This window comes from Panthera onca, chromosome Y (assembly GCF_046562875.1).
Source record: "Panthera onca isolate mPanOnc1 chromosome Y, mPanOnc1 haplotype 2, whole genome shotgun sequence".
Classification (NCBI taxonomy): Eukaryota; Metazoa; Chordata; class Mammalia; order Carnivora; family Felidae; genus Panthera; species Panthera onca.
Window position 1 is genome coordinate 13,984,404 of NC_138358.1, and position 13,716 is coordinate 13,998,119.

Sequence of the window (13,716 nt, forward strand, 5' to 3'; positions counted from 1 at the left end):
GTCAGCTACTCAATCCACTGAGCCAACCAGGAGCCCATGAAATATATCTATTTTTTTAAAGACAATACCTAATACTTGCATGTGACCCATAAATCTGACTCCTAGACATTTGCTCTAGAGAAGTGAAAACTTATGTTTATAAAACAAAAACAAAAAAACATGCACACAAAAATTTACCGCAACTCTAATCATAACTGACAAAAATGGAAAAACACAAATTTCCTTCAGGAAATGAATGGTTAAACAAACCCTGGTATATCCGTACAGGGAAACACTAAGAAACAGATGTATTGTAAAGGCTTGATGTTGAATGAAAGAAGCCAGTCTCATAAAGTTACCTACAATAAGGATTCATTTATATGATATTAAAGTTGGAGATAGATGGTTGCCAGGCCTCAGGGGTGGGGTGACAGTGATTCAACATGGGGGAATTCTGGGAGCTGATGGAATTGTTCTCTTTGCGTCTAATTTTTTTTTTTGGGGGGGAGACAGAGAGTGAGAGAGGGGGAGGCACAGAAAAAGAGGTAGAGAGGGATAATCCCAAATAGGCTCGTGCACAGGGGCTCAAACTCAAGAACAGTGAGATCATGACCTTAGCCGAAATCAAGAGTGGGATGCTTACGTGACTAAGCCACCTATGTGCCCCAGGAACAGAACTCTTCTGTATTATCACTGGGGTGACATTTACATGAGTATATACAATCTTTAAAACTCAAAGCACTATGCACCAAAAGAGTTATTTTATATAATGTTAATTACACAACAAAAAGCATTTTCAAAAAAATACCACGTCTGTCCTCATCTCTCCATTTCCTGCGTCCACACTAATTCCTGTCATGTTCACCTCTCCTGGTCAACTGCAATGACTCCTTACCTGATTTCCTCCCAATTACCTTCTTCAATCTGTCTTTCTAATAAACTTATGAAATATTACTCCTGAATAAAGTGTTATAAGGAAAAAAAATTAGCCAGATCTAAATAGTTGCGCCTTCCATAGATCATGCATGTACACCACTCCCTATGGTATTTGTAACACGAAGACCCAATGTGCAAATACAATAAGCAGCCAAGGGGAGCCTGAGTGGCTCAGTTAGTTGAGTGACCTAATCTTAGTTTCACTTTAGGTCATGATTTCGCCATTTGTGGTTTCAAGCCCCAGGTCACACTCTGCACAGAGCCTGCTTGGAATTTTCTCTAACCCCTCTCTCATCCCCTCCCCTTCCTCACACACACTGTAAATCAACCACCCACCCACCCACCCAACCAACGAACAAACATTATAATCAAAATAAGCAGCCCAAATCGTAAGGGTTTGTAGTCTGTTACACATTTATCCCATAGTTCAAATAAAAGCAAAGAAAACTTGACTATCGTGCTGGAATTATTTTTCTTTCTTATACCCAACTCATTTTGCTCACTTGTGGTTCATTTTTGTGTCTCCTCCTCTAAATGCAGTGCCCACTTCCTCTGGCAGTCCTAGTTGAAGTGAATTTCTAACTGCTTCAACTCAGTACCTTCTTCATTCTGTTGCCTTTGTCATGAAGACCTGGAACAAAAATCCGTGAAAGAATGAACACCCCAGGCCTGGCATGCCAATACTAACACCTGGCAAACAGCAACAACGTCCCAGAGACAGCAACTAGCAAACAATCCGTTGTCTATTTAGGAAACATGAGCGAGAAGATGGAAGAAATAGAAGTTCCCAAAGGGAGCCTGAAAAAGAAAACCAAAAACAAAATCCACTGGCGTTAAAAAGTGAAAACAGGTAACACCAAGTTTTATCTCAATGTTATTGCAGGTGTTACTGGATAGACTAGATGAACCTGAATCAAATGATTTCTAAACAACAAAAACAACAACAACAACAACAACAACAACAACAACAACAACAGCAGCAGTAGCAGCAGCAACAATAACAACAACAAAAGAGTCTTCTAAAATATGCATTGGTGTAATTTAGCAGATAATCAGAGCTGCAGAAACTAGCTTTATGTGGGAATAATCAGAATACCATAGCTACTCAGAGGAGTCACGCTTATTGCTAATAACTGATGCTCAGGTGGTGTGATCACTGTATCACACAAAACCAAGTAAGGGTCTTAAAAAGGAGGAGGGAACCCACGCAGGGCAGCAGATGCCAGAACACATGGGGTGAATCAAGGGCTCAGTGAAACGGAAGACTTAGTCACAGGGTGAACAATTTGCCTGAAAATGCTGCAGATTCAGGCCAGCACACAGGCCTCCAGGCTCCCTGGCAGGAGTCCTGGGAATACCAGGGGCAAAGCAATGAACTTACAGCTACCAATCACTTCCCTGTGGCAAGCACGTTACCTGATAAAGCATCTCAATTGACCCTGTGTACAGAAGAAGGAATTGAGGCTGAAGGAGAATGTTATAATTGCTCAAGGTCACAGAACTAAGAAAGTTATGGAAATGGCCGTTACCCCAAGCACTCTGACTCCTTAGTGCATTACATGCTGTCTCAAGTATGCAAAACTCAGCTTCAGTAACCCTTTTACCATCTTTTTAAGCAAATTTTTTTTCAAAAAGTTTTGATTGTTGTGTTTTCATTTTTATTTGTTTCCTTATGTCTTTTAATTTCTTTTCTAATTGTCTGCTTGACTGATTTGTTCTTTAGTAGGATGTTTTTTAACCTGTATGCTTTTAGAGGTTTAACAGACTCTTTCCTGTAGTTTATTTCAAGTTCAAAACATTGTGACCTGAAAGTGTGCATGGTGTCATCTCAATTCTGTTATATTTACTGAAGGTTTATTGTGACCCAGTATGTGGTCTCTCTTGGAGAATGTTCCACGTGCACTCCAGAAGAAAGTATGCTCTGCTGCTTTGGGATGTAGAGTTCTAAAATATCTGACACGTCCTTCTGGTCCAATGTATCATTCAGGACCATTGTTTCTTTCCTGATTCTGTCTAGATTTTCTGTCCATTGTTGTAAGTTGAGTATTAAAGCCCCCTGCAATTACCATATTCTTATCAATGAGATTGTTAATGTTTGTGATTAAATGTTTTAAATCTTTGTGTGCTTCCGAATTCACTGCATAGTCATTATAATTGTTAGCTCCTCCTGATGGACAGACACAGTAATTATTTAATAATGCCCTTAAACATCTCTTGCTACAAACTTTAATTTAAAGTCAAGTTTGTCTGATATAAGTATGGCTAATACAGCTTCCTCTTGACTCCCAGTAGCATGAAAGGTAGTTCTCCATCCCCCCACTTTCAATAGTAAGGTGTCCTCAGGTCTGAAAGGAGTCTCTTGTAAGACAGCAAATAGATGGGTCTTGTTTTGTAGTATCCATTCTGATACCCTATGTCTTTTGGTTGGAGCATTTATTCCACTTCCATGCAGTGTTATTATGGAGAGCTATGGTTCCGAGGCACTGTGATGTCTGTACTTTCATGCTTGTACTGGTGTCTGTGGCACTTTGTGATACTTGCGACATTTCCCTCATAGAATCCCTCTTAGGATCTCTTGCAGGGATGGTTTAGCGGTGATGAATTCCTTCAGTTTTGGTTTGTTTGGGAAGACCTTTACCTCTCCTTCGATTCTGAATGGCAGGCTGGCTGGATAAAGGATTCTTGGTTGCATATTTTTCCTATTCATCACATTGAAGATTCCCCTATTCCTTTATGGTTTGTCTGATTTCAGTAGATGGGTCTGCTCTTATCCCAATACTTCTACCTTTGTACGTTAAGGTCCACTCATCCCTAGCTGCTTTCAGAATTCTCTCTTCATGCTTGTATTTTGCCAGTTTCACTATTATATGTTGTACAGGAGATCAACTCAAGTTACATCTGAAGGGAGTCCTCTGTGCCCGTTTGGTTTCAATGCCGGTTTCCTTCCCCAGATTGTGGAAGTTCTCAGCTATGATTTGTTCAAGGTCATCTTCACACCCCTTTTTGCTCTCTTCTGGAAATCCTGTGCTATGGATATTGTTCGCTTTGATTGCATCACTTAGTTCTCTAATTCTCCCCTCTCGATTCTCAATTTTTTCTCTATCTTTTTCTCACCTCCTTTCCCCCATGTTTTTATCTTCTAACTCATTTAGCTTCCCCTCTGTCCCTTCAATCCGCGCTGTGGCTGCCTCCATTTAAATTGCACCTCATTTATACCATTTGAATTCATCATGACCACTTTTTATTTCCTTGACCTCTGCAATAATGGATTCCATGCTGTCTTCTATGCCTTTGCCAATCCCAACAATTCATCCTTTGACTGTTATGCTAAATTATGATATGTAGCTTATATCTGTTTTGATCAAGTCGTTAGATGTCCACTTCTTCCCGGAACTTCTTTTGAGGGGAATGCTTCTTCTGTTTCATTATTTTGGCTAATTTTCTCTCTCTTATGAGGTTTACAAGCTTGTTATTTGCTCTGCGCCTGCAAGAATTGCTATATGAAATGGGAGTCATGCCCTGTGCAGGTTCTAGCCCTGCACGTAGTGTTTCTTGGAGAGTGTTACTTGCTCTCTGTTGTTGTGGCATTGGCTCTTTGAGTTCTCTACTCGTCATGATTTTTTTGACCCTCCACAAGGTGTGGTTTTATTTGTTCCTTGAAGTAGCCCTGGAAAGGAAAACAAACAAACCAACACACAGGAAACAGAGACATGGAAGGAAACGTGCAACTAAAAGAAATAAATGGACACACACATGCTCACACACACAGAAAAACAGTCTGAAATCAAAAACGAAACAAAACAAACAAACCAGAAACACCAGCTACAAGTAAAGAACACGGTAGAGGTGTTGCTGTTGGAAGAACACATATAAAAATGGAAATGACAGGAGTGGGGAAAAGGAAAAAAAATATATATATATATTGACCAGACTGGGAGGCTAAATGGCTTAATGCAGAGAGAGAGAGAAAGGAAAATAAGGAAGGAGGTGTGGGAACAAAAGGAAGATAAGTTTACCCAGGCAGAGAAACTAGATGGCTTGATTATTCCAGAGAGAGAGAAAGGAAAGTATAGAAATATAGGTAGGAAATGTATCAAGGGAATGGATTATAGGTGTCTGCTTAAGCAAACCAATAAGCAGAGTTATCAACCTAAAAGAGGGAAGAGATCGGAAGGGAGAGTATGTCTAAATAACAAGAGTTGTCCCAGAATTAATCCAGTCTATGCAGCATCACTGGTCCGGATGATGGGCCTGCCTGGTTCCACAGCGCCTATCCTGCTCCATCAGATAAGCAGGTACCCAGCACAGAGGGGCGTGGTTTGGGGTAGGCTGGTCCCACCTCCGCTATGGACCCTCGGACTGATCCCTGAGGCCCCGCCTTGGTGGTGGTGGTGGTGGTGGTGATGGTGGTGGGGAAATGGTGATGTCCAGCCTCTTCTCCATGACCTGGTGTACTCCGTTCCAGTTGTCCTCATTGTGCTGAGGGCACACGCAGGGTGGTCCTTCTTGCTCTGCTGACTCCTTTGGCATAGCGCTTGTCTAGGATTCTCAGACCCGTTCCGTGTGCTCTGGCACTGGGGAAGTGTCTCTCTGTGCGGCTACAAATGTCTTCCTGGCTATCTTTGTGCTGCTGTGCTTCAGGGAGCCCCGCCTTTTCCTGCCTTGGACTGCCCTGCTGACCTCACTGCTGAGCTTGGGCATGGTGGATGCAGGCAGGCATTGTTTTGTCCCACAGCGACGTCCCCAGGGAGGGGGCCACTTTCTCCTAGAAAGGCGCAGACTCCTAGGGGGCGCAGACTGCGCCCTAGACCCAGCCACTGATCCGGGGGGTGGTGGATGCAGGCAGGCTTTGTTCTATTGCACAGCCCTCCAGGGAGGGGCTACTGTCTCCTTCTGTGGACTGTGCCCCTGATCTACCCCTGAAACCAATGCTGGCTCCTCTCCTCCCCAGGTGCGCAAACAGGGAGCCTAGCCCCAGACCCAAGAAATCCCCACAGTTAGAGATAAGATCCCTCTCAGTCCCAGTCCGAGGTTCTCCTCTTATCCACATACAGCCCTACACTTCCCGAGCCACTCTTTCTCTTACTTTTGTCTCTCCGCAGAAGAGGATCTCTTCCCTCCATTCCTACTTGGCCCAATTTATGTACCTCAGTTCACAATCAGCCACCTGTCATTTCTCAAGTTGTCACATTTCCTTCAGGACAATTCAGGCTGTTTTCCTCGCAGACTTTTGGGGTTCAAAATACTTTCGTTCAGCACTTTGTTTGAGAGACATGGGATGTACAGATCCCCCTACTTCTCCACCATGTTGACCACTCTGCCTAAGAAGGATTTATTTATAAATTGATGGACATCAAATTCTAGATCTTATTTTCTGATTAATGTTATTAGGATTAACCTCAGTACATACTTTTCGTTTTAAGAAAAATTCCCTGTGATTTGAATCCTTTGAAAATGAATTGAAGAGGCAATCCGATAAAATATCACAATCCCATACTGGGATTTCTCTCTCTCCATCTCTCTCTCTCTCTCTCTCTCTCTCTCTCTCTCTCTCTCTCTCTCTCTCTGTCTCTCTCTCTCTCTCTCTCTTTCTTTGACACACACACACACACACACACACACACACACACACACACACACACACAAACACACTTCCCACAGACTGTCAGAATCTCTCTAAGGTGCCGGCCCAACTCCATGGCCAGTACAGAAACTTCACCAGTACTCAGGACTAGACATCCTCACTAAGGTCTTCCCAGAAGAAAATGGAAGAAAACAGCCTCTGTCAGTCCCACTCTCCTGCCTGTGCAGTTTCCTCCCTCCTGCCAGGTATCCCTGACCCCCACCCCACCTTGCTGTCAAAGCCCATTCTATAACTACCTGACAAACCTAGCTAGTGTTTGATTCTGCAGCAAAACGCAACAAAGTTTCAAAAGGTCTCAGCCCTCCCAGACCAATGAGTCAGCAGGAAAACACCAGGCCAAGAATCACACTAGGAGAATTCTCATTCCAGCTGTACCACTTCCTGGCTGAAGATGCACAGTGAAGCTGTCTTCCAACAACAGTCTAGCTCCACATCTATAGGCCTCTAGCCCACCTGCATTGCTACCAGGCTCGGGGACACATCCAACAATTTTGTTTCTTGAGCCCCTTCTGGACTGTGTTTGCTTTGTTTAAAATGTCTACCTCTAGGATAAACTACATTTTGAGATACAAATATGCACAAATATGCAAATTCCCCAAGGGAAAAGACACGTCCAGGAGTCTGTTCTTGCAGTCATCCATGTTCCCAAAGCACTGATTTCTACCGTGTACATAATTAGAGAGAAGAAGCAGGCAGACACCTGCCCAATGACAATGAAAAAGCAACAGAAGGTGATGGAGAGGCCCCCTGATGTAGTAGCTGGAAGCCCAGAAGTCAAGAATTACCCACAACCACCACGGAGGCAGGGGTATACCTCAAGAACAGAGCCTGGCACAAAGAGTCCCTCAGTCAGTTTTTGGTGAGTGGTGAATAAAGCCACAGGTGGACCAATAAACCGACAAGCAAGTGAGCAAAGGCTGACAAGGGAAAATCCACCTGTTCTATGGTGGAATAGAGAAAGTAGGTACTTTTAGCAATGCCAGTAAGAGGGTAAACATTATAGAACAGGGCAATTAGTGAATTCTGTGGGTGGAATGTTTTCTCCTAATTACAATGGGCAGCTTATCCATCCTCCATCTCTGAAGCCTATGCTAAGTGGACACCACATGCTGGGGACAACAAGTTCTGGAGTAAAGGAGTGGAAGTAACAAGTCTCCACCTTTGCTAGCATGCCAGCTTCCATTTACAGACCCTCCATCTGCCCCTGGACCTTTCTTCCTCCCACCCACCGCGATTACTCCCAAATATTATGTCCTTACTGCAATCTTGCAATCCTTGGTTTTGAACCATCCTTCTAATCTGTTTGTTGTTGTTTGTAAGATCTGTAATTTATCTACGTAAAATCCTGGGAATTTTAAACAACTATACAGCTGCACGGCTCATGCTAGGTATTTAAACCTTGACATATTTTAGCTTTCTGTTTTTCATTATTTAATAATTTTTTTTAGAATTACCTTTTGCTACAATCACATAACTATTAACTTGGGTAATGGACATCCAAGTTTCCAGCTTATCTGTTTTTTTATCAGTGATTAAAATCAATCCCTATGTCATTGCCTTTTTAATTAACCATGGCTATGTTTTAGTTCTTTTATCACTGAAATACTAAATTCTCTGTTGTCTTCTATGCCTTTTTTCAAGCCCAGTGATTAATCTTATGACAATTATTCTAAATTCTTGCTGTTATACTGCTTTAATCTATGTTGATCAATTCTTTAATGGTCACTTCTCCTGGAATTTTGTCTGAGGGGAATTCTTCTGTTTCATCATTGTGGATAGTTTTCTATTCCTTATGTGTTTTAACGTTTTTGTTGTTGTTGTTGTTGTTGTTGTTGTTTTGTTTTGTTTTCTTTTCTTTTGTTTTGTTTTGTTTTATGTGCTCTGCACCTGAGAGCACTCCTACTTTAAAGTGGGCTCATCCCCTCTCCATGGCCTGGCCCTTCTGGAGGTGTGTTTTGGAAAGTGTTACTTGCTTTGCGTTGCTATGACTTTCGTTGTTTGATTTCTCTTCTCAGAACGATTTTTGAAAATCCCACGAGGTGTGCTTTGATTTGTTCCTTGAAGTACCAAATGAAGTAATTGGAGGTTTGCACTACCTTGACAGGGGTTAAAACACCTTAAGTTGCCATGGATGGATGTTCTTGCCCTTCCCAACAATGGGGGTTTCTCCTGGTAGTGAGATCCTGGAGATGTGATGGCGCCAAAGCCCGGGCTCCACAAAGATGTCTCCTCCGAAACGCTCTGGGCAGCTGCGCTTATGAAAGCCACTCATTTTCTGATTTCCCAGAGGTTACCTTGGGCAAAATTGTGGATTTTTTAAATTACATGGCCCCATCAATTTCTTCTACCAGCCAGATCTTAGATTGTAGGCAAATGATACCTCAGAGTTTGCTTTTCCAATTTGTAAAGTGTAAGTATACTGCCTATGTTCAGGATAGTTGTGAGATTATTGGTAATGCTGTAAATCTTGTGGGAAAAATCCTGTTACATTACACTCAATAAACACTGTATTGTGTTTTGATTTCCTCATAGTTGTCACTATATCCATGCAACCCGTATCTCTAGGGTGGGGTCTTTTGTAGGTCAAAATGTAAGCTACACCATAGAAGCTATCAACGAGGCAAACTGTTTTTCCTATTCTTGAGGAGGTGACCTTTCCCTTTTTTGTATATGAATAATAAATTTGGTGGTAGAGATTATTGAAGACTTGAATGTATATTGCAGTCCAGCACACCGGGAGATAGTTAAAAGTCCCCTATTTCAGGCACTGTGGATATACATATTGAGCACCTTAGGTGTCAGGTGCTATTAGGTTCAAGTACACAGTGATAATCAAGCATGCACGCTCCATATATTCAGGATGTTTCAAAACGTAGCTACAAAAGGTCCATGTGTAGTTTCAACTTGTGGCAAATGCTGTTAAATAAAAGACTAAATGTTATGAGAAGGAATGACACAGGGGACAGAATGTCAATTAGAGGATTGGCCCACAAAGGTTTCTTGGGGAGAAAAGTCCTTTATTCAAACGTGGACCCGTAGCAAGAACGGTAAGGAAACTAGCGAACACAAAATGCATTCTAAGCGGAACCTACGTGGGCCTAATTTGAGAAACCAGAAGAGACGGTCCCAATCACCTAATGAAAGGAGAATGAGGAAAGATGGCATTAGAGGTGTGACAAGACAGGACTGCCAACGTCTGGTGGTCACGTTACAGATTCTATGTGTCATTTTGAGTACAGTGGAGATTAGAGGGTTGTTTTAAGCAGAGGAATGAACTGCTCAGATTCAGGATTTTTGGATTGCATTCCTGATGCAGTGAAAAGAATGAACTGGGATTTTGGTTGGAAGAGAAAGGCAGCATGGGGCTAAGAACGAAAATGGAGAGTAGGCAGAAGGTGGTGACAAACTAGCTGGCTTGGCATACGTCGGAGGTGGAGTTGAAAACCCCTACTGCTGAATGCATCACAGGAAAGACGTTGAGGAGGGGACGACTGACAATGAGTCTCTTTCCCCTTGAGCAACTGAAGACAATGTCCCATTAACAGAGAGACACAAGAGGGGTCTTAAGTTGGTCATGGATTTCAATTGCTTATTGATTGGGTATTAATTCACATACTTACAGAAGTTTGCTTCGAATTTTAACTTTTCGTTGTTTTGTGTCTACCAAATTACTTCGTTATTACCATCTTGAGGTTCTAACTGATGGTCTCCAATTCTTCACTGTCAAAAAGACCTTCTTACATAAGATTATGGAATTGATGGGTGATGTAGGTACCTCATCTTCTACCCAGTCTTGGTCATCGTCACAAATACTTAATGGCCAGTGTTTTAGAAGAATCTCAAACTCCAACAGGGTTGTTCTCACTGTTCTTGGAATGCCTGCCCCTCCTTTTTCCCCACACATTTGCTTTTGTCTCCTTTGTCCTTCTCCTTTCTGCCTGCCAGCCAAAAATTTGGTCATCCTTTAAGATTCTTTGTGCTATGCCTCTGAGATGCCTTTACTGATCAACTCAGCTCAGTGGACTTCTCCTGATACATGAAACTTGACCTTGAAGTCTTACTGTGCTTTGTATGGTGTTTGGGTTTTTCCTACCCTCTAATATTGTAAGTTTCTTGAAGGCAAAGATGAGGTCTTCCATGCTTCCAGAAACTTTTATAAACACTCAAACATGGTCAAAGTTTAGAAATCATTCTTGGTGAAGTGGTGGAGTCAACATCATATCAGGTGGGAGGAGATTCTGCTAAAGGAATTTTCGGATTCAAGCGCAACCTTGAAACAACGTTTACATCACAAACTAAAGGCAATTACCTAACTTCACAAAAATAATAACTTACTGCACATATCTTCACGTTTCACAAAAGAGTTATACCATGACCTCGGTTTTCTCCTACCTCTCAATGCATATTGGAGACTGAACTTGAAGAATGTGCTTTCAGAGTTTTGTGATACCTCAATGTTAACTGTTGCAGTACTTTCTAGAGTCACATTGTTTGTTTTTCGCTTTCATTCTCTGACATATATTCATCAAGACAGATTCTGGGCATGAATCCAAAAAGCAGTTTCAGAAAACTAGAAAATTAAACAGCACCAACTAAATTTTCAGTTGTAACAATTACTACTAAGGAGATCTCATTTAATTCTGTCTTTATCTGGACCATGGAAAATTAACTCTTGCCTTTTCCAGTCTCAGTATTTATGGAGCTGGGATACCAAATTAGGGCATGTCTAGATATTTGATACCCTAATCTCCCACTCAAGTGTGCCGTATCATGGAACACATATTTTTCAAACATGTCTAAAGACGTTTCCTTTGAGAATTTGGGGAAATTTCAACATATTATGGAAGCCATGCAGAGTCTCTTAAAACCTATATGTAGTCTTTTTGTGTAGGAGCTTTATGAAAAAAGAGGAAGAAGAAGAAGAAGAAGAAGAAGAAGAAGGAGGAGGAGGAGGAGGGGAAGGGGGAGGGGGAGGGCTAGGGGGAGGGAGAGGGAGATGAGGGCGAGGGGGAGGAAAGTGATGTCAATATGGCCACAAAATAATTTTTGCATTGCATTTTATTGTCCAGAAAGAGGAACCCATTGAGAATTCCTTAAACTGGATTCATCTCCTCCTTTTGTCTGGGGATTTCAACATCTACCCTCGTGGTTCTTAACCCAAGCTCAAATTAGAATGATTTGTGGAACTGACATCCAGACATCAGGGTGATTCTGATGTACAGCCAGGGTTTAAGGCTAAGGCAGCTAACTAAACATTAATGCGCTGTAGTAGATACGCTTCATGCTGAGCACAGTAAAAGGGAAATGTTCATAGCAGTCTTCCGTATAATAAGTACAGTATGGAAACATACATTCTAAACGTGAATCAACAGTAGAAGAGATAAGCAAATTGTTAAATAATCATGTAAGAGAATACAATATGGAAGTACCAATCCCTGAGTTACACCTATGCAAAACAACATCGATGAGCGTTATAATGTTGAACGGAAGAAGCCAGATCTAAAGAAATGCATATTATTCCATTATATTTTTATAAAATTCAAACATGGACTAATTTAATCTCTGTTGCTCAGAGTCAGGATATCAATTACGTTGGGGAAGGGAGATGGAGCAGGAATGGGGAGTGATCGCAGGGAGAGAATTCATGGTGCTGGTAATGTTCTCCTTTTGGAGTTTCATGGAAGTTAGAGGCCTAAGGTTATACAATATAAAATTATGTATTTCCTTTACATTTTCAGTATGTCCTCAAACCTATATGCTGAACTATTTGCAGAAGTTCATCTGTATTAAAAGCAATAGAATCCTTTGAAATAAGCTCTTTGGCCAAAAAAAATAGTAACAAAAGTTGACAGTGGGATGGATCATTATAAGTCATGATTTGCTACTAGTTCTTGTTTTGTTTGTTTCTTTGCCTGTCTGTTTGTTGGTTTGCTTGCTTGTTTGTTCGTGTTTAATATGATGTGGTCCTGGAGCAGACCCACTGAAGATGATATTTTGGAAGTTAATATATTAATTAGAGTAAGTGGGTTGATGTCTTTCCTAAAGCCAATAGCATATGGCGTAAAGCCAATTATATGATTTTCAAACAAATGTAATTTCTTATAAACTCACAGTTTTTATGGACTCCTGTGTGGCTCAAGTAGTCAAGCATCTGACTTCAGGTCAGGTCATGATCTCACAGTCTATCAGTTTGAGCCCGGAATCGGATTTGGATTTTGGATTCTCTCTCTCTCTCTCTCTCTCTCTCTCTCTCACTCTGGCCTGGCTTTTACTCTTTCTCTCTCTCTTAAAAATAGATCAACATTAAAAAAATTAAAACAATGAAAAAAATAATAATGTTGATTTTGAGACAGAGAGAGCACAAACAGAGAAGTGGCAAACAGAGGGGACAGATGATCCAAAGTGAGTTTTATGCTGATAGCACTGAGTCTGGTGTGGTGCTTGTATTCACAAATTGTGAGATCATGACCTGAGCAGAAGTTGGACACTCAGCTGACTCAGCTACCCAGGTATCCCTAGACTCCCATTGTAATCTAGACCTTAGCAACGTTAACACTGGACTATTTGAAAATATCCTTGATATGTTGAATGTACCTAGTAAATTTATGAAATTGAAACACTTTATTATTTAAATGATACTAGACTGAATCATTTATTTGAAACGTTATTTTATGATTATGGTAGTCTTAAAGTTTATGGCAGAAAAGTTACAAAATTAAAAATAAAAAAGAAAGAAAAATGGTCATAAGTCAAACACCTGGAGATAAGCATATCTAAACACCTTTTTTTTTTATGTTTACGTATTTTTGGCAGAGAGAGAGAATGAGAGAGAGATGAGCAAGAGTGAGCGATGGGAGGAGAGAGAGAGATAGAATCATAAGCAGGCTCCACGCTGTCAGTGCAGAGCCTAATATGCAGCTTGGTCCCACACACTGTGGAATCATAACTGAGCTGGAATCTGGAGCCAGATGCTTAACCGACTGAGCCATTTAGGTGCCCCTGGAGGTAAGCACCTCTAACACTGTGGTATAATCGCCAGGGAAGAGGTATATGTACATGCATTAACCAAAATTAGCTATGTAGCTGTGAATCCCATTTCCGGTCATCTAGTGATATGAGCATTTCGCTAGGTCATAAATGCTCTGCAGGGCTATGAA